At 43.3% G+C, this 27608-nt stretch overlaps 1 long non-coding RNA gene across 1 annotated transcript; it reads right to left on the bottom strand.

Annotated features, from left to right (window-relative positions):
* Nucleotides 1-7049: 7049 nt before the first annotated feature.
* On the bottom strand, nt 7050-8308 carry LOC134933455 (uncharacterized). The gene is made up of 2 exons (XR_010179712.1): nt 7675-8308; nt 7050-7250 (listed from the first exon to the last, which is right to left on the bottom strand). It is a non-coding gene; the product is annotated as an uncharacterized LOC134933455 (long non-coding RNA).
* Between the last annotated feature and the right edge of the window lie 19300 nt (nt 8309-27608).

The raw sequence follows: 27608 nt of genomic DNA, 5'->3' as shown, positions 1-27608 counted from the left end.
GTATTTGTGTCTTTTTTGGTTTTTTTTGGAAGACAACCTCATGTCATGATTGATCCGCACAATAATCAGAAATACACCAATGAGGTGACAGTACAGTACTTTATCGAGATGAGCCAGCATTTGAGAACTTGACAAAAGAACTTGAAACTGTTGATTGCTGGTATGCCAAATACTAACTGTCTTGATTGTGAACCAAGAGACTGTGTGATTGTTCTTACGCTCAGGTTGCCTAATAGGTGGGAAGGACCGTACCAAGTTTTGTTGACAGCACTATCCCAGTGAAAGTAGCCGAGAGAGAGACTTGGGTCCATGATTCCCATTGCAGGAACGTCGGTAGTCCGGAAGGAACTCGTAAATGGAGTGAGATCGCAAAAGTATCACCAGAGACTCTGTTCCGTGAAGACTGAGAGGTGACACTGTTGAACACTACCTGAGCGTACTAAAGGATTGTAGAAAGACCAGTCATTGTAATTGATTTGTTATGAACAAGAGTTGTTTTGTTCTATTTCTCTTTTCTCTCTTTCCCGCTGACAAACATTTTTTTTAGGACATTCTATTTTTGCGAGGTTTTTTTTATGAGGAATCGAGTGTGGGACTGGAACTGGTTCTGGAGGAAGGAGTGATTTCCTTATAGGATCCCAGGATTAGCCGATCAGTTTGTTAAAGCCAGAGAAAAATCAAAGGTCTAGTAGTTATGGAGTTCGGAGGTAATCAGGAACAATCAGACAATGGTTATTCACACATTGCAGATAAAGAGCTCATTAATATATGTGGAAGAAAGGTTTATGAGTGGCTCTCCCTGAACTCCGAAGGTTTATGTTATTTAGGAAGGACACTACTTATAACCCTTGTTCAATTATTAAACAGACCCAGCATACGTTCCAGAAATGGAAACAATGTTCAGAAAAGGATAGGAATATGTAGATCATGAAAATTTTATATGTCACTTTCACGATTTGTTTGTGTCTTCTTCATCTACCCAGCAGAACCTCAATCGAATCCAAACATCAGTGTACAAAGACATAGGTACATGTCTGTGTGAAATGTTCATCCAAATCAGACATTATAGGCCAAAGCACTGTCCCAGCATACTCTATAGGTTGAATGTTGTCCCACACCCAACCAGTGGTCCTGTGACCGCCGAGTGCATATAGAGGATGTCTCGGCCTCATCCCTGTCTTCCCCAAATATGGTCAAAAATCTGATTTGCAAAATGAATACATACTTGTATCTAGGTCACCGATTATTGTCTGAAATATTTTTTTTCTTATGTTAATAATTGATGGCAGTTATTATTTACTGCCAAAGGGTGGACTGTCGAAGTCAAAAATATTACATAGAGAGAACATACAGACTACACACATTATAAGTTACTTTGCTTGCAAATGCGCGCAGCGAGCACAGCAATATATGGTAACATATGCAATTACACGGATATGCAACAGAGATGGATTCGACACATATTTCATAATAATTATAACATATCAAGCGCCAGACATCATAATGATTTAAAATTATATAATGGAGTAATGTCATGTATGTGTATTATTGGAACAAAGCAAGATAGACCTGTCGTATTTGGTATTGAAGCAACCAGATTAATGTGTATATCAATTTGATGCCTGTTATTAAGTTGTAGGACATTGCAACAAGTAGTTATGATTAAATGTATGAAAGCTAAAGTCACTTTTATTAGAACAATAGACATTTCCAAACAGGTGGTGGACAGGAAACTCAAGCCAAATAGATACATTGGAAACATAGAGATTGCATGTAGTTCGACCAGACTCAAGGGCCAGCGGATACAGCTGACGTAACTTGTTTGAGTCTGGAATAGTGGCATAAGGATTTAATTGGTAGCAACGGTCTTAGATTTCAAATGAACCTTACTCTATAGGTATTGGTCACATAGGTCTCACATGTCATGCCATTGGTCTACTCACTCTATATAACTAACATATTCAGCAAGCGCTGTTTACTGTAGTGCCCTGAGGAAGCTTATATGAGTAAAATGCGCATTGGCTTTATAGCAATGTGTTTCCTTCTTAATATGTGTTTACATACTTAAATTCATAATCGTGAACCCATGACCTATGATTTTATGTGGTAGTGTTGTTTAGATAATTGTATGAGAAAAGCTGGTCTGTGACTGAACCACATAAGCGGTTATACTGTGCTTGCCGTAAATTTTTACACTGTGGTGCTGAGGGCCATTAACCATAGTTGCCTACCCTCCCTCATTCTGCAGGAGACTCCCTGAAATAGCAGCAATCTCCCTCACTCCCTGAATGGACCAGCAATCTCCCTGATTGCACCTTATCCCTATTATGCAGCTGTTGCATTCTTGGGGTAAAAATAAAAATAAAATCAGAGATACATACATTCAGATGGGATCATCAGTGCCATTTCCCTGCATTAGTTATAAGGCACAATGATTTCTATGGCTACATGCATTTTATATAAGGTTTCTTGTGGCCACTTACAGTATATGGAACCTCTTGTAAAACACAATACACAAAAATATCAGTGTTCTTTCTTCAACAAGTATCTTACTAACTTTGGGGCTCATTTACATTTGGATGTAAGTCATGTTTATGACACACTTCTCAGATGTAGCAGTGCACGTCCGCCCTAAAACACATCACTTTCACAATCTCCCTGAAATGCATTTTCTAAAGTAGGCAAGTATGCCATTAACTCAGAGCAGCAAATATAGGATATCATGTGCAGCAATATTTACTAGTACAGTACTGATACTCTGCAAACAGTTCTTAATATGCATAGCATACAAACAGTGATACAGCACATGTGATCACCTAATACTTATTGTCAGTCACCACTTTCAACACTGTGCAGCATGTTAAATTATAGTGTATGCCAGTGGTTCCCAAACTTTTTTGAATCACGGCACCCTAGAGTATCAGAATTTTTTTCACGGCACCCCTAAGCCAATAGTTTCTTATTGAAAAATTTAGAAAGAAATATTACATTAAGTAAATTGTCTTTATATGTCATCCTTAGGGTAACTTATGTGGTGAGGGACCAGATTTGATTCTGATTGTCAATATATTTTATGATTGGCAGCCATTAACACTGGCTTTGCTTTTTACATTGACCATGCAGAATTTGAATTGGTTCTGGACCACCAACCCGAGGCACCCCTGCAAGTGTCCCGAGGCACCCCAGGGAGCCACGGCACACAGTTTGGGAACCACTGGTGTATGCACCAAAGATATATAATATATACTATCTATCTTAACTGTGGTGCACCTCTGAATATCACAATACATTTGGATATTACACAATATTTGTATTAGTAATAAATTACTGACATTCTATATAATAGTATATTTATATCAGATCTCTAAACAATATATATCTCCTATATATTTGGCTACATCTGTGACTCTGTGCCTGCCTGTAACGCTGGGTGGAGTCACAGGGCTGTCCGGGGCGGAGCCACCTGCTTCTGACCAGTGCCTAGATGGACAGCCACACAATCCAGCCACCATCAGCACAGGGAACCAGCACTGGACGGACACCCCACTGAGCACGGTACCACACACCCCTCCCTTGCTTTCCCCACCACAAACAGCCACTCACACCCCTAATGACACCTGCTATTCGCACCCTAACCCACCACAGCCACACTCCGCTAACCCCCCTCCCCAGCTCCCACCTGCAGCTTCTCATTGCCCACAGCACGGGAGCCACCCGCACCCCCCACCCCGACCCAACACAGGCAGCCTCCACTCACCCCCGTCCCCAGCTCTCACCTCTCACATGAAGCCGCATACGTGCACGCAGGGGGGGTTTCCGAGTACCTAGAAACCCCCCTTGGCCGCCGATCTATCAGCGCTGCTAACCGATTTTTCTTTTTTGTGTAAAGTGTAAGGAGGAACTCAGTCAGGCTGCACCCACGCGGCTGCAGAAGCTCCATCCTTGCACAGAGAAGCTTGCTGCTTGGTGCCTGTAGAGGGAGCTGCAGTGACAGCACACGGCTCCTCTCTGGCTGCTGGCAGTACGTGAGGTGAAAGAGAAAAAGGCTGGTGACGGTGAGGTCACTGGGCAGGCAACGGTTTGTCCGGTACTCTCACTGACTGACTACAGGTGCATGCCAGATATGTTGGGGTTGAAGGAGAGGCTGGTGGTGTGTTATAAAATATGCTGGCTGGGAGAGTTACCTGGAGTAAGTCCTATTACTACAGCACTTTGTGAGTAGCATGTGGATGGGTGAGGGGGGGCTGTACATCCTTATAATGGTGTGTGTGTGTGTGTGTGTGTGTGTGTGTGTGTGTGTGTGTGTGTGTGTGTGTGTGTGTATGTATGGCATGTATATTGTGTGTGTGTATGCAATGCATGCTATGTGCATATATACTATGAATGTATGTGTGTGTATGTATGCTCAGCGTATGTATACTGCGTATGTATGTATACAGTGTGTGTGTATGCTTTGTATGCATGCATATATACTGTGTGTATGTATGCTGCATATGTATACAGTGTGTGTATGTATGATGCGTGCATGTATAGTCTGTGTGTATGTATGTACTCTGCGTGCATGTATATTTTGTGTGTGTATGTATGCTGTGTGCATGTATAGTGTGTGTATGCTGTGTCCATGTATAGTGTGTGTATGTGTGCTTTATACTGTGTGTGTGTGTGTGTGTGTGTGTGTGTATGTATGCTACTGTATGTGTATGTACGGCGGTCCGGTACTCCTCTGACATACAAAATGATACTTGGGTGCCCTCTGTAAATAATTGTAATCCTGATAAAAAAGGCAGGTGCACTCAGATTTTTGCAAAAAACTGTAATGATGCAAAGTCACAGCATATCCACGTTTCGGGGGCCCGCAGCCCTGACATGTTGATATGCTGTGACTTTGTATCATTACAGTTTTTTCTAAAATCTGAGTGCACCTGCCTTTTTTACTAGGATTATATACAGTATATTCATACACATTACATGTTTACCGACCCACACATATACGTATACAAACACATGAATACATACATGTACGGAAACCCCCCCCCATGGAAATCCTGCGTTTGCCACTGAGCCGGAGGACGGCACCCGCAACTAGCAGCGCTGCCTGCCTCCAGCAACCTCCTCCACTATCTCTGCGGCCGCACCACGGAAACACTACGCACCCCAACCCGCAGCACGGGAGCCACCCGCACCTCAACCCACCACACCCGCACTCCACTAACCCCCCTACCCACCTCCCACCTGCAGCTTCTCATCACCCGCAGCACGGGAGCAGCCCGCACCCCCCACCCCACTACCAACACAGCTAGCCTCCCCTAAACCCCCTCCCCAGCTCCCACCTGCAGCCTGTCATCACCCCCTGTACGGGAGCAGCCCCCACACCCAACATCCACCCTCCACTAACCCCCTCCACACCTCCCACACGCACCCCCCACCAGATGGTACTGATAATGTATGATCAGTGCGGCGTCCCGCCTGTCATCATATCTCTACGTGTAGTGCTGAGGTATGGGGCCGTGGGCTATGTGTCTTTAGACTTACCGCCGGGGGCGGGTGCTTGCCTGCCGCCGGTGAGCCGCGTCTCCTCTTCCCCGACCTCAGGCTACCAGTCCTCGGTGTCCTCTGCTTCCTTCGGTCCACGCGCTGTCCAGCGGCCGCCGGTCTACTCCGTCTCCTCCTCGTCTGTGTCTCGTCCTGTTACTTCCGGGTTTGCGCGTCACGTTCCACGTAATATTTATATATTAACTACAGATGGGTCCACGGTTATCTTGACTAGTTTTCTGTGCCTAGGCACAACATGACTTATTAGCATAAACCATTCAACCAAACATCTATTGGGGGTCATTCCGAGTTGTTCGCTCGTTGCCGATTTTCGCTATACTGCGATTAGTCGCTTACTGCGCATGCACAAGGTTCACAGAGCGCATGCGCTTAGTTATTTTATACAAAAGTTAGGTATTTTACTCACGGCATAACGAAGCTTTTTCATCGTTCTGCTGATCGGTGAGTGATTGACAGGAAGTGGGTGTTTCTGGGCGGAAACTGACTGTTTTCTGGGAGTGTGCGGAAAAACACGGGCGTGTCAGGGAAAAACGCGGGAGTGGCTGGAGAAACGGGGGAGTGTCTGGGCGAACGCTGGGTGTGTTTGTGACGTTAAACCAGGAACGAAACTGACTGAACTGATCGCAATGTAGGAGTAAGTCTGGAGCTACTCAGAAACTGCTAAGAATTTTCTATTCGCAATTCTGCTAATCTTTCGTTCGCAATTCTGCTATGCTAAGATACACTCCCAGAGGGCGGCGGCTTAGCGTGTGCAATGCTGCTAAAAGCAGCTAGCGAGCGAACAACTCGGAATGAGGGCCCTTGTCCTCAGCTGCAATACAATACAGAGAACAATACAGCAGGGGATTAAGTCCGACTGGCCAGTCTCAGTTAATCCTATTAAAGGTCATGATAAATGTTGGCCCATCTGTACCACTCCTACTTTTCCCTGCTGATAAGGAGTCCACTATGAAAGTAATATATTTACAAATGTTGTGTGTAATACTCAGTATGAATTTGTCCTATTAATAAACAGCTGGAGGATTGCTTTGGATCATTTTTAGTTATGAATTAATAACACACTTCCAGCTTTATAACAGAGTTGGTAATTAATTATCACTTTGTTTGGACACTCCAGTAATTATTAACTGGTAATTACATAATATACATTACAAAAAAGCCCTCTCATTACATAGCTGGAAGATTCTCATATCATACTTATTAGTACATTAACTGCATACTTCCGGCGTTTTAGCAATGGCAGTGAACTATTGTTACATTATTTTAATACATCAGTAACAACAAATATGTATCAATATGTGAACATAGTGGAAAGCATCATTTGTCTCTAAATAGACATATGCCTTAGTATCTTGTTATAGTTCCAGTCAGCAGAATAATCATAGGCTCTTCTATAACAATAGTACTGTTACAGTACCCTATATAGATTAACTTTGGGTTCATGTATATGTGGACAACAAAATACGAAGAATATATAAAGGAAACAACACATCTGCTTTGTTTTTAAATCTTTGTTCACTTTATTGTTTTCATGATCAATTGCTTGACATTTAACTGCTTGTAATTGAGGTTATTGAGGTATACCGCTGATTCATTATAATTGTATGGTAATAAAGTGATGTTTATTTACACTGAAGTAATTAAATTGAGTTCTAACGTACAGTTGCGGAAATAACCGACAGATTATTCTGGTGTTCCTGAAAAATAAAGCAAAATTGTTGATATTCACTAGAGTCATTTACTTTAGCACCCTGCATTTGTGTGAATTGTTCTTACCCTTGCTAGTTTAATAAAATGTTTTCAAGCTAAAGGATGACTCCCATCATGATCATCAGCGATGAACCTGCAGAGAAGGTCGAGGCTGGGACCACCAGGTAGGGGAATACCCTCTCACCCAACCACGCTCACCTATCCACCCTTGCCCCGGGTACAACAGATATATCACCAGTCAGTGTGTGCCTCCCCCCAGACATGACTATAGCAGGCGGACGTTATACAGTGTACTTAAAATAACACTTTCCCCCCACCCCCCCATCCCCTACTCCCACCTGTTTGGAATTTGAAATATGTGGATGTTATATAAAATAAAATAAAAAACTGTAATAAAGTACACAGGAATACCTCATATTTTCTCTGTGTGCATCCTGGCTCCTCTCTCTGCACGTCTGACCTCACACATGTGTCATGATGGGTCACATGCACAATACTGCAGGACTGGAGACACCGGCATGTGGTGGAGCCGGCATCCAACAGCTGTCTAATCACTGACAGCCTGCCGGAAGTATTCAGCCAGCCCTCGGGCAAATTTGATGAAGCTTGTGGTCCTCCAAAAATGGCCTTTATACAGCCTTGTCGCTGGGCCCCCTGGGACCAACAGGGCCCTAAGCAGCCAATTTGGTTGCCTTATGGTAAATCCTCCACTGGGTCCTTGAGAACCACTGGTCTAGAAGAATGTATGCCAGGCTGGGGAGAGCTGGAGCATGAGACACTGAAGGAAGGTTACAAAAGGAGAAGACCAGCAGTTTATCAAGATGTGCATGCGCAGCGGCAGTTACCTGGGGGGAAGAAGACCAGAGATGCCAGACAGGGGTGCTGTAGCTGAGGAGATGCAGACATTTGTCATAGATAGGGCAGAGAAGCAGATAAGGACAGTCTGGGCAGTGCATCAAGGAGTAGTGAGAGACCCAGATACCACTTAAGCCTGGTAGAAGGATCAGGGAGAGTGGACTGCCTGCCAGTGCTGTCCATGGGATGAGGTACTGAGGAAACAAAAGGCATGCATAGTGTCTGCTGTCTCTCTCTTCATTCATCATTAAAATACTACACAGGTGAATTACAATAGCTAACACAGGCAGGCAATCACTTAACTACACCAGCAGTTAAATCCCACATTGGTTTATACAGTTTTAGAAAGAAAGTTGCAGTATACAGACAGACCATATTTCAGTATAAGCCTGTTCATAAGCAGCCAAACAAATCCCTAGGGGGTCCCACCAGAGCTTGGTTACTTATACCCCTTTTACACCGCCTGAAATATCCCGTGTTTTTTCTCGGGAGCGCCCAAAATCCTGGGACTACAGATTGTGTAAAAGAGTCCTTCTCCAAAACCCCGGGGTCCATTTTTCCGGCGTGCGAGCAGGGTTGTACAGGTAAGATCTGGGGTAGGAGGCGGCATAAATGGGTAAGCCTGGTCATCCGACCCGGCACCCATTTACAGCATGGCAGACATCCCGTACCGCAGTGTTCAGCGGGCGGCCGGGAGGCTGGGGGACACGGCTCATGCTGTCTGTGCAGACAGCATCGCCATGCCAGGTGCCTGTAAGCACCGGAGGCTGGGGGCAGCAGAGTCCCGATGTGCCGGGTTTCCCGGCGCTTGGAGATGATGTCATCTCTAAGCGCCGGACCAAAGGACACTGCACCCGGGTGCAGTGTAAATGGTGCCGCTCCGGGAATATCCCAGACCGGCACTGTGGTAAAAGGGGAGTCCCGAGTCTGACCCGGCTTGGAACTGTGTTCCAAATATTGGGTCAGACCTGGGATTTTGGTGTAAAAGGGGTATACGTAAAAAATTTAGGAGAGACATTCATATGCGTATAACAGCACAGCAGCAGTTTCTCATCATTGCAAAAAGGCTAATTTGCTATGATTCTGCGAGTGGCTTTGTTAAATTGCCATCTTCTATTCAGCAGCGTAGATCTTGCAAGAATAACTATATAAGAAACTATCTAAACATAGAAACATAGAATTTGATAAGAACCACTTGGCCCATCTAGTCTGCCCCCCCCCCCTTTTTTTTTACATTATTTTTTTCTCTAACCTTGTTTGATCCTTATTTCTTTGTAAGGATATCCTTATGTCTATCTCATGCATGCATGTTTAAATTGCTCCACTGTATTAGCCTCTACCACCTCTGACGGGAGGCTATTCCACTTATCCACTACCCTTTCTGTGAAGTAATTTTTCCTCAAATTTCCTCTGAACCTCCCCCCCCCCCCTCCAGTCTCAGTGCATGTCCTCGTGTCCTTTTGCTTCTCTTCATTTGGAGAATATTTCCCTCCTAGACTTTGTTAAAACCCTTGATATATTTGAAAGTTTCTATCATGTCTCCCCTTTCCCTTCTCTGCTCCAAACTATACATATTGAGATTTCTTAGTCTTTCTGGGTATGTTTTGTGATGTAGGCCATGCACCATTTTAGTTGCCCTTCTGTCTACAGTTTCTAATGTATTAATATCCTTTTGAAGATATGGCCTCCAGAATTGAACACAGTATTCTAGATGAGGCCGTACCAATGACCTAGGGGGTCATTCCGAGTTGTTCGCTCTGTATTTTTTTCTCGCAACGGAGCGATTAGTCGCTAATGCGCATGCGCAATGTCCGCAGTGCGACTGCGCCAAGTAAATTTGCTATGCAGTTAGGAATTTTACTCACGGAATTACGAGGTTTTTTCTTCGTTCTGGTGATCGGAGTGTGATTGACAGGAAGTGGGTGTTTCTGGGCGGAAACAGGCCGTTTTATGGGAGTGTGTGAAAAAACGCTACCGTTTCTGGGAAAAACGCGGGAGTGGCTGGAGAAACGGAGGAGTGTCTGGGCGAACGCTGGGTGTGTTTGTGACGTCAAACCAGGAACGACAAGCACTGAACTGATCGCAGATGCCGAGTAAGTCTGGAGCTACTCAGAAACTGCTAAGAAGTGTCTATTCGCAATTCTGCTAATCTTTCGTTCGCAATTTTGATATGCTAAGATCCACTCCCAGTAGGCGGAGGCTTAGCGTGTGCAAAGCTGCTAAAAGCAGCTTGCGAGCGAACAACTCGGAATGACCCCCCTAGTCCTATACAGTGGCATTATTACTTCTTTCTTTCTGCTGCTGCTGATTCCTCTACCAATGCAGCCAAGCATCTAACTAGCCTTGCTCATTGCTTTGTTACATTGCTTACCTGCCTTTAAGTCACCTGAAATAGTGACTCCTAAATACCTTTCCTCCTCAATAGTTTCCAGTATAGTGCCATTAATACTATATTTAGCCTTTGGATTTTTGAGATCCAAGTGCATGATTTAGCATTTTTTGGCATTAAACTGTAATTGCCACACTCTTGACCATTCCTCTAGACTAACTAGATCCTCAATCATTTGTTTTACCCCACCTGGTGTGTCTTTCCCTGCTGTGAATGCACTCCATTTACCACAACTCTCTGTTTTCTATCCTTCAAGCAAGATCTTATCCATTCAATAATCCTAATATCCAATCCCAAACTTTCAAGTTTATTTAGCAGTCTGCGATGTGGAACAGTGTCAAAAGCCTACTAAAGTTTAGATAAGGTATATCCATGGCTCCACCTTTAGTCACACAGTAAAAAAAGTCAATAAGATTTGACATGATTTCCCCCCAGTGAATCCATGCTGCTTGGGATCCTGTAAAATGCCAGATTTGAGATAATCTACAACTCTTTCTTTTAAGAGTGTTTCCATCAAATTCCCCACTACTGATGTAAGACTCACTGGTCTGTAGTTATTTGCCTCTTCCTTGCTTCCACTTTTGTGCAGTGGGACTACGTTTGCTTTTTTCCAGTCCTCTGGAATTACTCCTGTAGCTAATGATTGGTTGAATAATTCTGTCAGTGGTGCTACCAGCAACTCTTTAAGTTCTTTTAGTATCCTTGGTTGTATCCCAGCTGGCCCCATAGATTTATCCACTTTCAGCTTTGAGAGTTCTGTTAGGACCTTCACCTCTGTAAATGTACTTGTTTCATTTTCCTGAATATCCCTACAACTTAACTGTGACCCCTTCCCCTCTCTTTCAGTAGTAAATACTGAGCAAAAATAATTATTAAGATGATCTGCTATTACATTGTCTCCCTCAACAAGACTCCCAGTCTCTGTCTTTAGTTTTATTATTCCGCCTTTTGTTTTTCTCCTTTCACTTATATACCTAAAAAAAGTTTTGCCGGCTTTACCAACTGACTGGGCCATTTTCTCCTCAGCTTGTGCCTTTGCACATCTGATTACCTTCTTAGTCTCCTTCTGTCTAACAAGATATATCTCTTTGTCTTCATTATTTTGTGTCTGCTTATATTTCCTAAAAGCCATCTTTTTTGCTTTCACAATATTTGCTACTTCTTTCGCAAACCACACTGGCTTCCTTTTCCTTTTGTTTTTCCTAACACTTTTGATACAAAGGTCTGTTGCCTTTAATATTACACATTTTAATGTTTCCCACCACTCCTGCACTGCTTCCAAATTCCTCCACTCTGACAAAGAATCGCTTACACATTTTCCCATCCCTACAAAATCAGCCTTCCTAAAATCCAACACCTTTGTTTTTGTATGGGATGAGTCAGTCTCTGTCTTTATGCTGAACCATACTGCTTGATGATCACTGGATCCCAGGTTTTCACCCACTTTTATGTCCAATATTCTGTCTCCAGTTGTAAGTATTAAGTCTAATATTGCATCTTTCCAAGTGGGCTCCCTCACCAATTGGTGGAGGGATGCTCCCTGAAGGGAATTTAAAATGTCCCTACTTCTAGTAGAACTAGCAACAGACACCTCCAGTTTAAATCAGGAAGATTAAAGTCTCCCATGATTATTACGTCTCCTTTTAATGCCATTTTAGTTATGTCCTGCAATAGGTTCTTGTCAAGTTCCTCTTCCTGACCTGGTGGCCTGTATATCACGCCAATACGAATAATCAACTTCTCCCCTGTTTCTATGGTCACCCAAAGTGCCTCAGTTTTTTCTTCAATACTTTGTATTAAGGTAGTATTTATGCTTTTTTTTTTACATACATTGCTACCCCTCCTCTGATTTTTCCAATTCTGTCCTTCCTAAATAAAGTATATCCCGGTATAGCTATGTCCCAGTCATGATTTTCATTGTACCATGACTTTGTAATTGCCACAATGTCTAGATCATCCCTTGTCATTATTGCAATTAGTTCTGGGATTTTGTTTCCTATGCTCCTAGCATTTGCATACATAGCTTTTAGAGTTTTGTTTGTGCTTTTTCTGTTTCTAGCTATGTACTTCTCTCTGCCCATGTTTATTTGGTTTTGATCTGAACTATCTTCTGCTGCTGTGGATATGCTTCCTATTCCCTTAGCCTGCAGAAACAATACCTGTGTTGGGGGAGCAGATTTCTTTATTCCTGTTTGGTTCACTGCCCCCCCCCCCCCCCTCTGTTAGTTTAAATAGTTCTTGATGAAGCATCCAAACTGTTCAGTTAGTATTCTCGTTCCCCTAGAAGATGGGTGCAGGCCCTTACCATATCATTTAGTCTGCACCCTGTGCAAGGAGACTTGTGAGATTATAGATCTATATACAGTACTGTGTAAATGTTGTAGGCAGGTGTGAAAAATTGCTGCAAAATAAGAATGCTTTCAAAAATAGAAGTGTTAGTTTATTTTTATCAATTAACAAAATGCAAAGTTAATGAACAGAAGAGAAATCTAAATCAAATCAATATTTGGGGTGACCACCCTTTGCCTTCAAAACAGCATCAGTTCTGCTAGGAACACTTGAAAACAGTTTTTGAAGAAACTCAGCAGAGAGGTTGTTCCAAACATCATGGAGAACTAACCTTCTGTGGATGCAACTTCCAGGACTCCTTGTTCTTATCTAACATGCAATACCATCAGGGAGGCATCCTGATTGGCTCCAGCCCTGCAAGTGGGTGGCTACGGGTGGGTGCGGTGTACCCTTAAGAATTTTGCCATGGGAACGCCGTACCCACTCCGTCGCGCCGCCCACTCACTGGACTGTGACGCGCTCCCCAGGTCCCGCTGCTGCCGCTGTGCGCCTCCCCTTCTCAGCCTGCTGGGAGCGTGATCATGATGTCATCACGCTCGCGTGGCTGGGGGCTGGCTGGGCGCTGCGGGTCTGTTGAGGCTTGAGCAGCGGCGGTGAGTAGTAGGGACACGCTCAGGGTGGGGGAGCCGTTAGGCGCAGCGCAGTTTGGTGTGGAGCTGGAGCACGAGCACTGCACTGTGCACATTAACTGAGCCTGGGACGGGGAGCACTAGCAGCCTGAGTGAGGTACACTCAGTGTAAATTTATATACAGTGTAAGTGTGAATATATACAGTATATATATATATATATGTATATATATATATATATATATATATAAATATACGGTTCTGTAGGCGGCACACTGGTAAAGAATATGTACAACAGCAGGTTTGCAGCAATAACGTGTAACCTGAGGACAAAGTTAATAAACTTTGAAATGTTGTTGCTGCAAACCTGCTGTTGTACGTATTCTTTACCAGTGTGCTGCCTACAGAACCGTATCTTTGACCTGTAGCCATGCGGCACTGGGAGACTTTTAATCACGGTGCATAAAGTGCTTTAATGCAGGGTTGTCATTAACAGCAACGTTTTGCTGCGACCCCGAAACGTTGTTGTTAATGACACCACTGCATTAAAGCACTGTATGCACTGTGATTAAAAGTCTCCCAGTGCTGTCTGTTTCTGAAGCTATTTAACGGAAGAATCGCTCCTGTTCTGGAGGGCACGGGAGCAGAATATTTGCCGTTGGGGAATGGGGCGAGTACCGGATCATTTATATATATTTTATATATATATATATATATATATATATATGATACAGGCGGCACTCACCACTTTTATTATAGGTGAATCATCATTGGATGATTCACCTATAATAAAAAGAGTTATATGAAGTTTTCTGAATGCTGCCTGTATCTACATCTATCTTTGGACTATCGTTCGGAAAGTGCAAAGAAAAGGGGCTGTGTTGTGTGACCATGCCCCCAGTGTCATGTTGCCACTCCCCCTAGCATCATGTGGCCACACCCCCTTACGTACCCATAAGAAAATATTTCTACTTGCACCACTGATTGGCTCCAAATTTATTCTGCAGCAGGACAATGACCCCAAACATACAGCCAATGTCATTAAGATTTGTCTTCAGCATAAAGAAGAATAAGGAGTCCTTGAAGTGATGATTTGGCCTCCACAGAGCCCTGATCGCAACATCATCGAGTCTATGAGGGATTACATGAAAAGACAGAAGGATTCGAGCAAAAATAAATCCACAGAAGATCTGTGGTTAGTTCTCCGAGATGTTTGGCACAACCTCCCTGTCGAGATACTTCAAAAACTGTATGGATGTGATGTTGTTTTGAAGGCAAAGGTTGGTTACGCCAAATATTGATTTGATTTATATTTCTCTACTGTTCATTTTCTTTGCATTTTGTTTAATTTTAATTGCTAAAAATAAACTATTAACACTTCTATTTTTGAAAGCATTACAGGTATTACTTTGCAGCATTTTTTCCACTCCTTGCCTAAAACGTTTGCACAGTACTGTATATGTTCAGCCGTGTCAGGGACCTCACTCCTATCCCAGAAGGACACTGCGCTCTATCTATTAGTCAGAGCGCAGTAATTCAACACACTTGGCTGCCACCACCCGTGATTAATTAAAGAGGGGGTCACGGGTCCCCACAACAACTTTATGAACATGTGCACATAGGCTTAGCGATATCCACATCCACGCAGTCTGGGATAATGCTCCCTACTTTGGCAATTTATAACAGTGTATTATTAATATCCCCAATTGCACAGGCTCTGCAACATAGACATCCACACAGTATTGCTGTGTGCCTACTGTTTCAGCAATTAATAACAGTTTATAGAATATTCTAGTGGTCTACAATCTCTTCAAAGGATTGGGTTGTTCTGGGAGCATTTATGATTTAACTAATACCCTTTAAGACCACCATCAGTAACCCGGGCTATTGTACATTAGTACGCAGCAACCCGAGTTGCGGCACAGTCTGTAAGGGGCCAGTGAAGTAATCTGGCTCCAGTGACCTGGTATTTCAACTTAGGTGACAAGCAGAGTTGTTCAACCCAACTTGAGGTGTGGTGTGAATGGGTAAGCTGAGTCGATGTGACCCGGAACCCATTCACTGAATAAGAAGAGGCGGAAAAATTGTAGGGTTGGGCCGCCTGTCTGTAAGGGGTCTCGCTGAATCTCACCCAGGACACATGTACAAATTCCGGATGTGACTGCAAAGTCTGAAAGCGGTATAACAAAGAAAAGCTTTATTTACCAAAAGGTACAATGCTTATTTAGAAAAGAATGTTAACACGGAATGGTTACACAGTACAGTACATACAATAGCAATCAAAATAAAAATGACAAACCTAGCCTACACTTACATTCTGGGAGTGTTCCCAAGCCCACGCCAATGGAAAGCAATATCTTATCAAACAAGACTTTTTTTTAAAAAGCAGCAGTAAAATCTTTGAGTAACACTAAAAAAAATAGCATAAATGAAAGTACTTGTTTTGTAGTCTCTTAACTTGTTTGCAGCTTTAAAGATTTTAGAGACACATCCAATAGAAATAAATGTTGTTCTCTATTATTTTCTATATTACGCTACTGTCTGTACATGTACACACTACAGCAGGCATGTCCAAACTGCGGCCCTCCAGCTGTTGAGAAACTACACATACCAGCATGCCCTGACACAGCTTTAGCATTCTCTGACAGCAAATCGGTGTCAGGGCATGCTGGGATATGTAGTTTTACAACAGCTGGAGGGCTGCAGTTTGGACATGCCTGCACTACAGTATTATTATTTTTTGTGTCAAAACGACACATGGGCTAATTTTTTCGACCACTGGATGGCCCTGATATCTGTAATTTTTTTAAGTTTCCACATTTCTGCCATACTTCACTGAATTTGCATATGTCCCCCTACAAGTAGGATGCGGTAGTCAGGATAAACTATAGGAAGTATGGGCAGATTATCGAGAATGTCCACACACAGCACAATATCGAGTCAAGGCCGACTGATAGGATAATCAAAACCAAGCGTTACTGGCTGTCTTTGAAACGTTTTATCAGTGTTTGTTAAAAAAATATATAAAACAAGCCGATTACACGATTGTTGTATATCGGTCGAATAATTGTATTGTATGTAACTAAATTTAGACTAACTGTTTGGTGGTATGCTTTCACAGTGGTTAGCACTGCTGAATCACAGCAGTGGTGCTATGGGTTCAATACCACCCAGGTCACTCATATGTGTGCAGCCTGGGTTTACACACCAAAAACAAACAGGTCGGTGGGATGGGTACTAAGTACTCAGGGATCTCTAGGAGCCTGGGCTCGTTGGGGAGGCATAACCCAAATCACACAAAAAAAGCTCCCTAGTGCTCAGTGGTGAATATATTCTTTAAATGGCACCCAATAGGGCATGGCCATGCTCCTCCAATATCAGGGCCTGCTTGGGTTCTTGGTGGACCTGTTTATACAGTACTTGTGTGTTTACCTCGCTCCAACATTAGAGAGGCAGAGATGCACATGAGCACCTGAGTCTGGGGAGCTCCACACTGCCCACGCTGCACCAATTTTTTTAATACTTACCCCTCAGGAGCCTCGCACCAATGGCACCAGTGCTGCAGAAATTGCCGGGAAAATGGCTGCCATTTTCATGGAGATCTGTGTATGCACATTAGTGCTCAGACGCTCTACAGTCCTGTGATGCTTCCGGTGCCCAGCAGACAGGAGGAGGCCTGGATGGAGGAGGATGGGCCTCCATCTCTCTTAAAATGCCCCAGGATAAGATCATTGTTATATTTTTGGTAAACAGGTTTGATTGTGTTTTTTTTGGTTTGTTTGTTGTTGTTTTTTACAAAAAACATTTCTATAAAATATTACACTAAATTGGCCTTCATTTCCTCTCTTAAGAACATTTCTGGATATTTCATCATTATACATCATTTCTTGGAGGCAACATACCTGAACTCCATCCCCTATGATGATATTTTTTGCTTATAACATTTCCATATATATGGTATTAATACTGCACTATAAGTGCTTTCTTGTACGTCCTACTTATTAGGATCTTCTGCCTTTCTTAGGAAAATGGATTCCTCCAAGATGGGATGGCTCTCATAGACTTGAATGAAGTATAATCATTAGAAACTTGTAACATAGGAACCATAAAATGAAATTTCTCTGTGCACAGTATAATCCATGTATACTCTGTATGAAAATGTTACTTGCAAACTTTATGCCAAAATGCCATTCTGTAATTAACTCCAAGTAATTGTATAAGTCAGGAGACGTTTGGATTGTAAAAGGAAATGCACATTTACTATACCCGTCAGGAGGTCCTGTGTAGCTGGTACTGTCTTTCTGACAATCCATAGAGATGTCAAATTCTTTTACAGGTAGGTTATAGAAATTCCTCAAGAAGGAAATCTCTTTCTTGACAAAGACAACAAATCAGCCCAGTATATATGACAAATCTTAGATCCTACATTTCAAACAGAATGAAGCAAGTAATGAAATTATCCTGTTGGTCTGGCAGAGAAACTCTGGGTTATGAGTATGCAAAGAACCTTCAGACACTTGGGGAGGGGGGGGGGGGGGGATGTAATAGGGTGTAAGAATCAAAAAGTGAGAGATTTTGTGAGCGTTTGCCTGTTTTTTCACAGTGGCAATCATTTATATGGCAAAACTGGCAAAAGTTGTTGATTTTGCCACTTTAATACAAAAAAACAAAACAAAACTGGTAATCTCTCACAAAATCTCTCGCTTTCTGATTTTCTCACCCTATTAAATTCCACCCATAGACCAATAACAATCAATTCTGGCATTGAAAGGGTTAAACATCCAAGGAAGGGGGATATCAAGTAGCAGTGCTGGAAGGATAAAAATGTGTGTCTTTAGCTGATTAATTTGCCCAACAGCAAAGTCCTTATTCCAAGCATTGTTCGATTCTGAAGGGTGAAATTTTATCTTTGTTTATATCCTTTTTAGCTTCTTTGAAATTGTCTGTAATTTGTGTGTACTTTTAAATAATCAAATAATCTTTGTAATTCTTCTTTTTGTAACTGTAAGCTTTAAAGTTATTATTGAAATAAAAACCTAATTTCTAGTTCTGATATCCTGTGTTATTAGACCTACGGCATTGAGATGTACATGCTACTGATTTCTAAAGTGTATATACAGTAAGCGGAACCCAAGGGCCACTGTGGGAGGAATTACTTCCCAGAATTACCTTGGTGGTGGCAGACTGATTTATTTTAATGTTAGGAAAATTTGCTAAACACCAACATCACAACCACCCAACTTGAAGGATTTCTGAGGCCGGTCATAATCGTGACAAAACTCCATTCCAATATATCTGTGTCGGTGTACTTATCAGGGACAAATTACAAATAACAAGTGACTTACCATAATACTCCCCAAACAACCGGACATTGCATTGCAGGTATGTGCTCTAAACTGTGCTTGGCACCCTTCTCTTGCCTTATTCAGTCATGGCCTGTGTCAGGGACCCCAGTAGGTATTCCTGATGTTTGAGCTCTGACTATGGCTAGAGGTAGTAATTGCAGTTACACCTGGTGGCCAGACTTCTGAGTGCTTGCTCCTGCTGAGCTTTGTGGCTTATGCTAGGGAAACACCTGAACAATGGATTGGTGGTTGGTAAGTGCATACACACTTACCAATCCTCCACTTCACATGCTTGGCCACAGGAACTGATAGTGATTTCGTTGTCTGCATTTACTGCAGCTGCCATATGTGTTGGTCAGTCAGTAGCCTGTAGACACAGGCAGATGTAACTATATATCTGCAAGGGGATGTAGTTATGTGACAGGCAGTCAGGAGACTGCTGGTCACATTACCAACCCACACTATATCCCGCCGACTAGCAGGGACTATTCCCACTCGACTATTCCACGACACTCAAAGAGTGGGAATAGAACCTGTGGCGAGCATTCTGCTGCCAGGATCCTGCGGTCGGTATACTGACTGCCAGGATCCCCACTGCCAGTCCAGCATACCCAACGCTCTGCAAAATATAGCAGCATCTGCCATGCTGCACAGCCAATGTGATATGTCTGTGAATGACGTCAGTGTGTACCCAGGCTTAGACTATTGCTGTACAGTATGTTTACCAATCTCCTCTACCTGAGGCACCTGGTCTGCTCACAGGAAATCATAAGTAATGTACATACTAATGAAATTGAACCGGACCTCTTCTGGTTTCCTGATGGTGATTTACATGCTAATGTAAAACCTACACAAGGGCACTCAGATTACCTGTCCTCAATTGACTTTGATTTAAAAAAAAAAACAATTTATATATATACAGTTAGTATGAGCCATAGAAAACTTATTATTAATGGAGGTATTTTCCTCACTACTATGCCCTTACATGCCCATATCTCTACACCCTGGAAAACAGCATATCCTAACATCACATCAGTGGCAGGCAGGACTGCCATCATAAATAGTGGGGAATAGGACCGAAAAAATAGGCAGCTTCCCCTCGGAGGCGAAATAGACTGTGGTGCCCCCCCAGCTCCCCTACCCACAACAGTGTTGTAGCCCCCTATCCCCAAAAGCTGGGGGGGAGGAGTTAGTAATGTGTCAGTAATCCTGCCAGTTGAGAAAAATCTTCAATCACTTCCTTGCACTTCTTTTCAGCCTCACTCCTGTGTTTCTGCAGCTCGAGCCGCCAGTGCCCCTCCAGCTCTAACCAGCCCCCCTTTTGTCTCTCCAGCCAATTCCCCTTCCGACTCTCAGGCCAGCCCCCCATCAGACTCACCAAGGACTACTATAGAGCTTGCAGCCCCTTTTTCTCGAGTTTAGTGTCTTGTGTTACGACAGTTGGCCAACCCCATTTTCCTTGTTTATCTATACTTATAATAAAGTTGTAATGGTTGTGTCTGTAATAGAAATGTTTATTTGAGAAATATACTCCTTCGGACTGTATATGAACTATGGTGACTATTTTTTTTCCTGGATATTTGTTTGATTGTTAATTCTGACCTCACTCAAAAACTTAAAACCTTTTCAGATGTATCCCAACAAAATTTAGGCACAGGTGAAAAAATCAGGTGCACAGACAAATTAAACCTGTAGTATCCCTTTATTTAAAAAGGAAAATTTTTAATCTATATATACCTCATATAATAATTGTATTTGTGCAGCTCCTACTGGACACTTCTGGATGTCAAATAGAAAAATTATATATACATTGATACTAAGGACCAATGATAAGGAGCGCTTAATAGTTTAAAATAGTACATTTAATCAACAGTTAATATCACATTTCCTTAAAAGATCTCATATTCACAACAATTATTAGTAAGAACAATCATGTGTAGCACAATAATTTTCCAATAGTTTTAGAATTAACCGGTGAAGATTAATTGTTGCAATTTGGTGCGTTAGAAATGTTCACAAAGTCACGGTGCTGCAGATATATAAAGGCACCAGCAGTGTGGGTCGTTTATAGTTGGTTAAGTCAATAGACCCATTTTGGTAGCCCTAGACTGGGCGTTAGTAGAAAGGTGAGTGTGCCTATGTTGTTCTAATATTGTTTTATCATTTGTGTATTATCATTTTAGAATCAAAATTAATGCTTTACATTTAGGCTGCAACGTTTATTGTTTTAGTATAGATCTAATGGGCGGCGCTGTGTTGCTATCTGAAGATTCAGTTGATAAGTAGCTAATGAAAAATCATTCTGAATCTAGATAGTTTTGTATCCAAGTCTGTCCATTAAAAATAAAGTATTAATCTATTTCTATCAATATAAACTCTGTTCTAATCAAAAAAGCTCTGTATAAAATTGCCAAAGTATTTTGGTAGTTTAATACCTATATAAACCTAATCATATAATTGTTATTGTAAAAACCAGATAATGGTAACTGTAAAAAATTGGATGGTGAACGGGAGCTTTGATCCCGCAGCCCTGTGCGTTGGGGTCCGTGGCTTGACTGTGTGAGCCACAGGAGCTCTCAATGTAACACTGCAATGTAAATATTACCTGTATTTATTTCTTGTTTTCGCACCTGAATTTTTCTCTGTGATGCCAAAACCTTATTTTAAATGTATATCATGTTTCAATTATTGTCTGTTATTAAAGTATTATCTATATTTGTATGTTACCTCTATAAGATATTATTATATACTTTCATATGCAAGTACTGACAATCTCGATTAGAAATATGTGCTTGACTAATTAAGGATATGCAGGTGTGTCTAGAAAAGGAGAACATTCCTATTGTCTGAAGCCAGTTTAAATACCTATGAGATTATGACACCTGCATACACCTCCTGAGGAAATCGCTAAATTACTACAGCGGAGAAACGCGTAGAGGACCCCAGACTGTGTCTGCACATTCATACCGGTGCCTTTGTTGCCTGTTTGGAAGCTGTGTACTCTCTCCCCCCAGTGAGCATCACTGCTGGGGTTGTCAGCTTTGACCAAATCCTGCTATGGTGGTTAACCTGCATCTACAGCTGCAGACACTTTGGTTCAGTGGACCCTGATCTGTGATCATCAGTTTGCTCTGGAAACTACTGAGGTTCCGCTCTAGTGGATGCCGTGCTGTGGCCGTCAACTTTGGTAATTATACCGCACTCACCTTTCTACTAACGCCCAGTCTAGGGCTACCAAAATGGGTCTATTGACGTAACCAACTTTAAACGACCCACACTGCTGGTGCCTTTATATATCTGCAGCACCGTGACTTTGTGAACATTTCTAACGCACCAAATTGCAACAATTAATTTTCACCGGTTAATTCTAAAACTATTGGAAAATTATTGTGCTACACATGATTGTTCTTACTAATAATTATTGTGAAAATGTTCTTTATTAGAGATCTTTTAAGGAAATGTGATATTAACTGTTGATTAAATTTACTATTTTAAACTATTAAGCGCTCCTTATCATTGGTCCTTAGTATCAATGTATATATAATCACACAAAAACTACTTGATGAATTTGGATGGAGTTTTCACTATTGGATAGCTTAGTGACCTAGAAAGAAATTCAGCTATGTATTATCTCGATGTGACATCAGGGAGAGGACCAATAAAGAAAACAGATGCTTAGCAGTGTGCAGTATGCAGGCTGCGCAAGCCAAAAATGACTATATGTGTATAAAGATAATTTTTTGTGGACAAATATACTTGGTTTACTATAAAAATGTATTTATTTATTATTACCTAAATGTTATTATTAATATTAACTACAGATTAGTACAATAGCTGTTAGATACATTCAATTGTACATCTTAAAAATTAAAATTTTGCTGTGTGGGAAGATCTTTATGGGGTCTATTCATGAAGCACTGAAAAGGGTGGAGAAGTGAGTCTGTGGAGAAGTTGCCCATGGCAACCAATCAGCTGCTCCGTACAACTGTATAGTATGAAAATGATACATGTTACTTCAATGCTAATTGGTTGCCATGGGAAACTTCTCTGCTGGCTCACTTCTCCACACTTTTCACTGCTTCATGAATAGATGCTATAGTCTTTGCCCAATGAACAGAATTCATGGGGGAAACAACCACCTCTGCCCTCCTCTCTGTAGCTATGCCCCTTCCCCCTTCAGTCTCACCAGCCTGCCCCCATTTTGTCTCACCAGCCAGCTCCCCTTCTGTCTCACCATCCAGCTCTCCTTCTATGTCTCCAGCCAGACTCCTTTCTCTGTCTCTAGCCAGATCCCCTTCAGTTGTCAGTCTTCACCCCTTCTGTCTCTCCAGCCAGCCCTCCTTCTGTCTCTACAGCCAGCCCCCCCTCCTTTGTCTCCATTCAGCCCCCCTTTAGTCTCATCAGCCAGCCGTGTGTCCAGCTAGATCCCCTTCTTTGTGTTCAGTCTGCACACCTTCTGTCTCTGCAGTCATTCCCCTTCTGTCTCTGCAATTAGCCCACCTGCTGCCTCTGCAGTCAACCCCCCTTCTGTCTCCAGTCAGTCCCCTTCAGTCTCACCAGCAATCTTTCCTTTTGCCTGTCCAGCCAGCCTTCTTTCTGTGTCTCTAGTCAGCCCCCTTTTATCTCACCAGGCAACTCCTCTTCTGCGTGTCCAACCATCCCCCTTCTGTATCTCCAGTCAAGCCCCTTCTGTGCCTCCAGCCAGGCCCCCATCTGTATCTCCAGCCAGACCCCCTTCTGTGTCTCCAGCCAGGCCCCCATTTGTGTTTCCAGCCAGACCCCATTCTGTGTCTCCAGCCAGGCGCCCTTCTGTGTCTCCAGCTCCCATCTGTGTCTCCAGCCGGGCCCCCATTTATGTCTACAGCCAGACCCCATTCTGTGTCTCTAGCCAAGCGTCCTTCTGTGTCTCCAGCCCTGCACTCTGTTGTTTACAGCCCAGGTAAGCACATGATTTGAAAATGACCTTCTTCTACTGTTCCAAGCTGCTCATGTGCTGCGGCTTTCTGCCCTTCAGTGGCACAGCAGGACATCATGATCAGGGCTGTAACTAGGTGTGTGCCAGTGGTGCATTGCACACAGCGCATCTGCACTGAGGGCGCATCCGCTGGCACACACATGGAGCCGCACAGCACAAATATTGCAGTGCCTGGATGCCTGGTTTAATGCTTCCAGCCCTGGCAGCTGTCAGCGCAGTGATTGGACAGCTGCCGGGTCTGGCGCACACATGTCCCCTGTTGAGTGCAGAGTGTTTGCTGAAGCAGGGGACAGTGCTGTGTCCTGGGTGGCAGCAGCAGCGCCCGACTTCTCCTCTTACCGGATCTTCAAGTTTTGACCGAATTCCAGGACCTGATGTACTTGTTCAACTCCTCCGCCATAACACAAGGCCGCGTGTCCTGGTCACCAGGGCAATGGAAACGTGCACGCTCACTCCCTCACCACTGCACGCAGCTGCTACTCTATCTGAGGCTCTGCAGTCTGAGAATACTGTGTGGAGTGGAAATGCAGAACAGTTAACTGACCACCGTGCTCAGACCCGGATTCAGGGTGTTATTGGGGGTAAGTACCCCCGGGCCCCTCTTTCTACAAGGGGCCCCCATCCCCTGCCACTGATCGGTCTCTAATGCATGACGCAGCCTATCCTTGCCAGCAGCAGCAGAAAAGTAAGAGACAGGCTGTGTTGAACTTTTTTTTAAATATTATTTAAATATAAACTTAAACCTCTGGGATATATATATATATATATATATATATATGAGAAAATAGAGAGATGAATTGGCGCTGTTACAGCCAAGCTATATAAAACTTAGGGGGTCAGTCTGAGTTGATCTCTCGCTAGCTACTTTTAGCAGCCATGCAAACGCATAGTCACCGCCCACTGGGGAGTGTATTTTCGCTTTGCAAGTGTGCGAATGCCTTTGCAGCTGAGCACAGCAAAAACATTTTGTGCAGTTTCAGAGTAGCTCTGGACTTACTCAGCCCTTGCGATCACTTCAGTGTTTTTGGTGCCGGAATTGACATCACACACCCGCCCTGCAAACGCCTAGACACACCTGCATTTTCCCAAACACTCCCAGAAAACGATCAGTTGACACCCATAAACGCCCTCTTTCTGTCAATCACCCTGTGTTCGATTGTGCGAATGGAATCTTCGCTAAATCCATCCTCTTTGTACCCATACGCCGCACCTGCGCATTGCGGTGCATACGCATGCGCAGATTTGACGTTTTTTTACCTTATCGCTGCGCTGCAAAAATCGGCAGCGAGCAATCAACTCGGAATGACCCCCCCTAATGCAGTCCAGCTTACCGCTCCTTAGGTGAGTGAAAATTAATCTTTATAGCACTAGAGTTAAAAAAAAAGTTCTGATTGTCTGTTCATCACCAAATATAATAGTCAAGAAAAAGATATTACAAAAATATTACAAAATATTTGGCATATACTCAAGCTTAACCCAGTTTTAAAAGATCATCTTCCTGATAAACCTAATGTTATTTATAAGACAGCAAAGTGTGTTAAATCGATGATTTCCAAGAGCCAATTAGAAGTAGTTCCTAATAAAGCATCTGAACCATCATTTTTAGAAATTAAAGGATGTTTCCCTTGTGGACATTGGGGGTAATTCTGAGTTGATCGCAGCAGGAACTTTGTTAGCAGTTGGACAAAACCATGTGCACTGCAGGGGAGGCAGATATAACATGTGCAGAGAGAGTTAGATTTGGGTGGGGTTTGTTCAATCTGCAATCTACCGTATATACTCGAGTATAAGTCGACCCGAATATAAGCCGAGGCACCTAATTTTACCACAAAAACCTGGGAAAACTTATTGACTCGAGTATAAGACTAGGGTGGGAAATGCAGCTCTACCCGTACACAGACCTCATAGTGCCAGATATGCCCCACAGTGCCAGATATGCCCCACAGTGCCAGATATGTCCCACAGTGCCAGATGTGCCAGATATGCCCCACAGTGCCAGATATGCCCCACAGTGCCAGATGTGCCAGATATGCCCCACAGTGCCAGATATGCCCCACAGTGCCAGATGTGCCAGATATGTCCCACAGTGCCAGGTGTGCGAGATATGCCCCAAAGTGCCAGGTGTGCCAGATATGCCCCACAGTGCTAGATACTTACCCTCCGTCGCTCCCGCGCTGTCTTCTGAAGGAGGGACACGGGGAGCGCAGCGCGCGGCTCTCCTGTGTCCCTCCTGCGTCTCCGGCGGCAGCGGCGTGTGTTAAAGGAAGTGCCGGTTCGTGCACTTCCTTTACCACACAGACGCCGCTGCCGCCGGAGATGCAGGAGGGACAAAGGAGAGCCGCACGCTGTGCTCTCCGTGTCCCTTCTAAAGCTGACTCGAGTATAAGCCGAGGTGGCTTTTTCAGCACAAAAAAAAGTGCTGAAAAAGTCGGCTTATACTCGAGTATATACGGTAAATTGCAGTGTAAAAATAAAGCAGACAGTATTTACCCTGCACAGAAACAAAATAACCCACCCAAATCTAACTCTCTCTACGCATGTTATATCTGCCTCCCCTGCAGTGCACATGGGCCCTCATTCCGAGTTGTTCGCTCGCTAGCTGCTTTTAGCAGCATTGCACACGCTAAGCCGCCGCCTACTGGGAGTGAATCTTAGCTTAGCAAAATTGCGAACGAAAGATTAGCAAAATTGCGAATAGAAATTTCTTTGCAGTTTCTGAGTAGCTCGGGACTTACTCTGCCACTGCGATCAGTTCAGTGAGTTTTGTTCCTGGTTTGACGTCACAAACACACCCAGCGTTCGCCCAGACACTCCTCCGTTTCTCCAGCCACTCCCGCGTTTTTCCCAGAAACGGTAGCGTTTTTTCACACACTCCCATAAAACGGCCAGTTTCCGCCCAGAAACACCCACTTCCTGTCAATCACACTACGATCACCAGAACGAAGAAAAAACCTCGTAATGCTGTGAGTAAAATACCAAACTTCTTAGCAAATTTACTTGGCGCAGTCGCAGTGCGAACATTGCGCATGCGCAATTAGCAGAAAATCGCTGCGATGCGAAGAAAATTACCGAGCGATCAACTCGGAATGACCACCATGGTTTTGCCCAACTGCTAACAAAGTTCCTGCTGCGATCAACTCAGAATTACCCCCATTGTAAAGTGGTATCCGTTCACAAGGTCGACCATGTTATGGTCGACAGTCATTAGGTCGACCACTATTGGTCGACATTGACATGGTCGACATGGACACATTGTCGACACATGAAAATGGTCGACACATGAAAGGTCGACACATGAAAAGGTCGACATGAGTTTTTTTACTTTTTTTTCTTTTGGGGAACTTTTCCATACTTTACGATCCACGTGGACTACGATTGGAAAGGTAATCTGTGCCGAGCGAAGCGGTAGCGGAGCGAAGGCACCATGCCCGAAGCATGGCGAGCGAACCCACTAATTGGGGTTCCCAGTCACTTTACGCAAAAAACGACACCAAAAAAATGTTAAAAAACTCATGTCGACCTTTTCATGTGTCGACCTTTCATGTGTCGACAATGTGTCCATGTCGACCATGTCAATGTCGACCAATAGTGGTCGACCTAATGACTGTCGACCATAACATGGTCGACCATTCATACCGGAACCTTGTAAAGTCTGTCCCTATATTGAGAAAGGACCTGCGATAAAAATGGGTCAAGAATCTAAGAATTTTAAAATAAAGACCTTTTTGAATTGTAATTCCACTTACGTGGTCTATTTACTTACCTGTCCTTGTAATATGAGATATATAGGGAAGGCAAAACGCTCATTGAAGATTAGATCTCTTGAAAATCTTCGAAATATTAAATATGGGGTCACTCATCATA

This window comes from Pseudophryne corroboree, chromosome 1 (genome assembly GCF_028390025.1).
Source record: "Pseudophryne corroboree isolate aPseCor3 chromosome 1, aPseCor3.hap2, whole genome shotgun sequence".
Taxonomy (NCBI): Eukaryota; Metazoa; Chordata; class Amphibia; order Anura; family Myobatrachidae; genus Pseudophryne; species Pseudophryne corroboree.
Note: the sequence above shows the minus strand (reverse complement) of the source record. Positions and strands in the feature narration are given on the sequence as shown.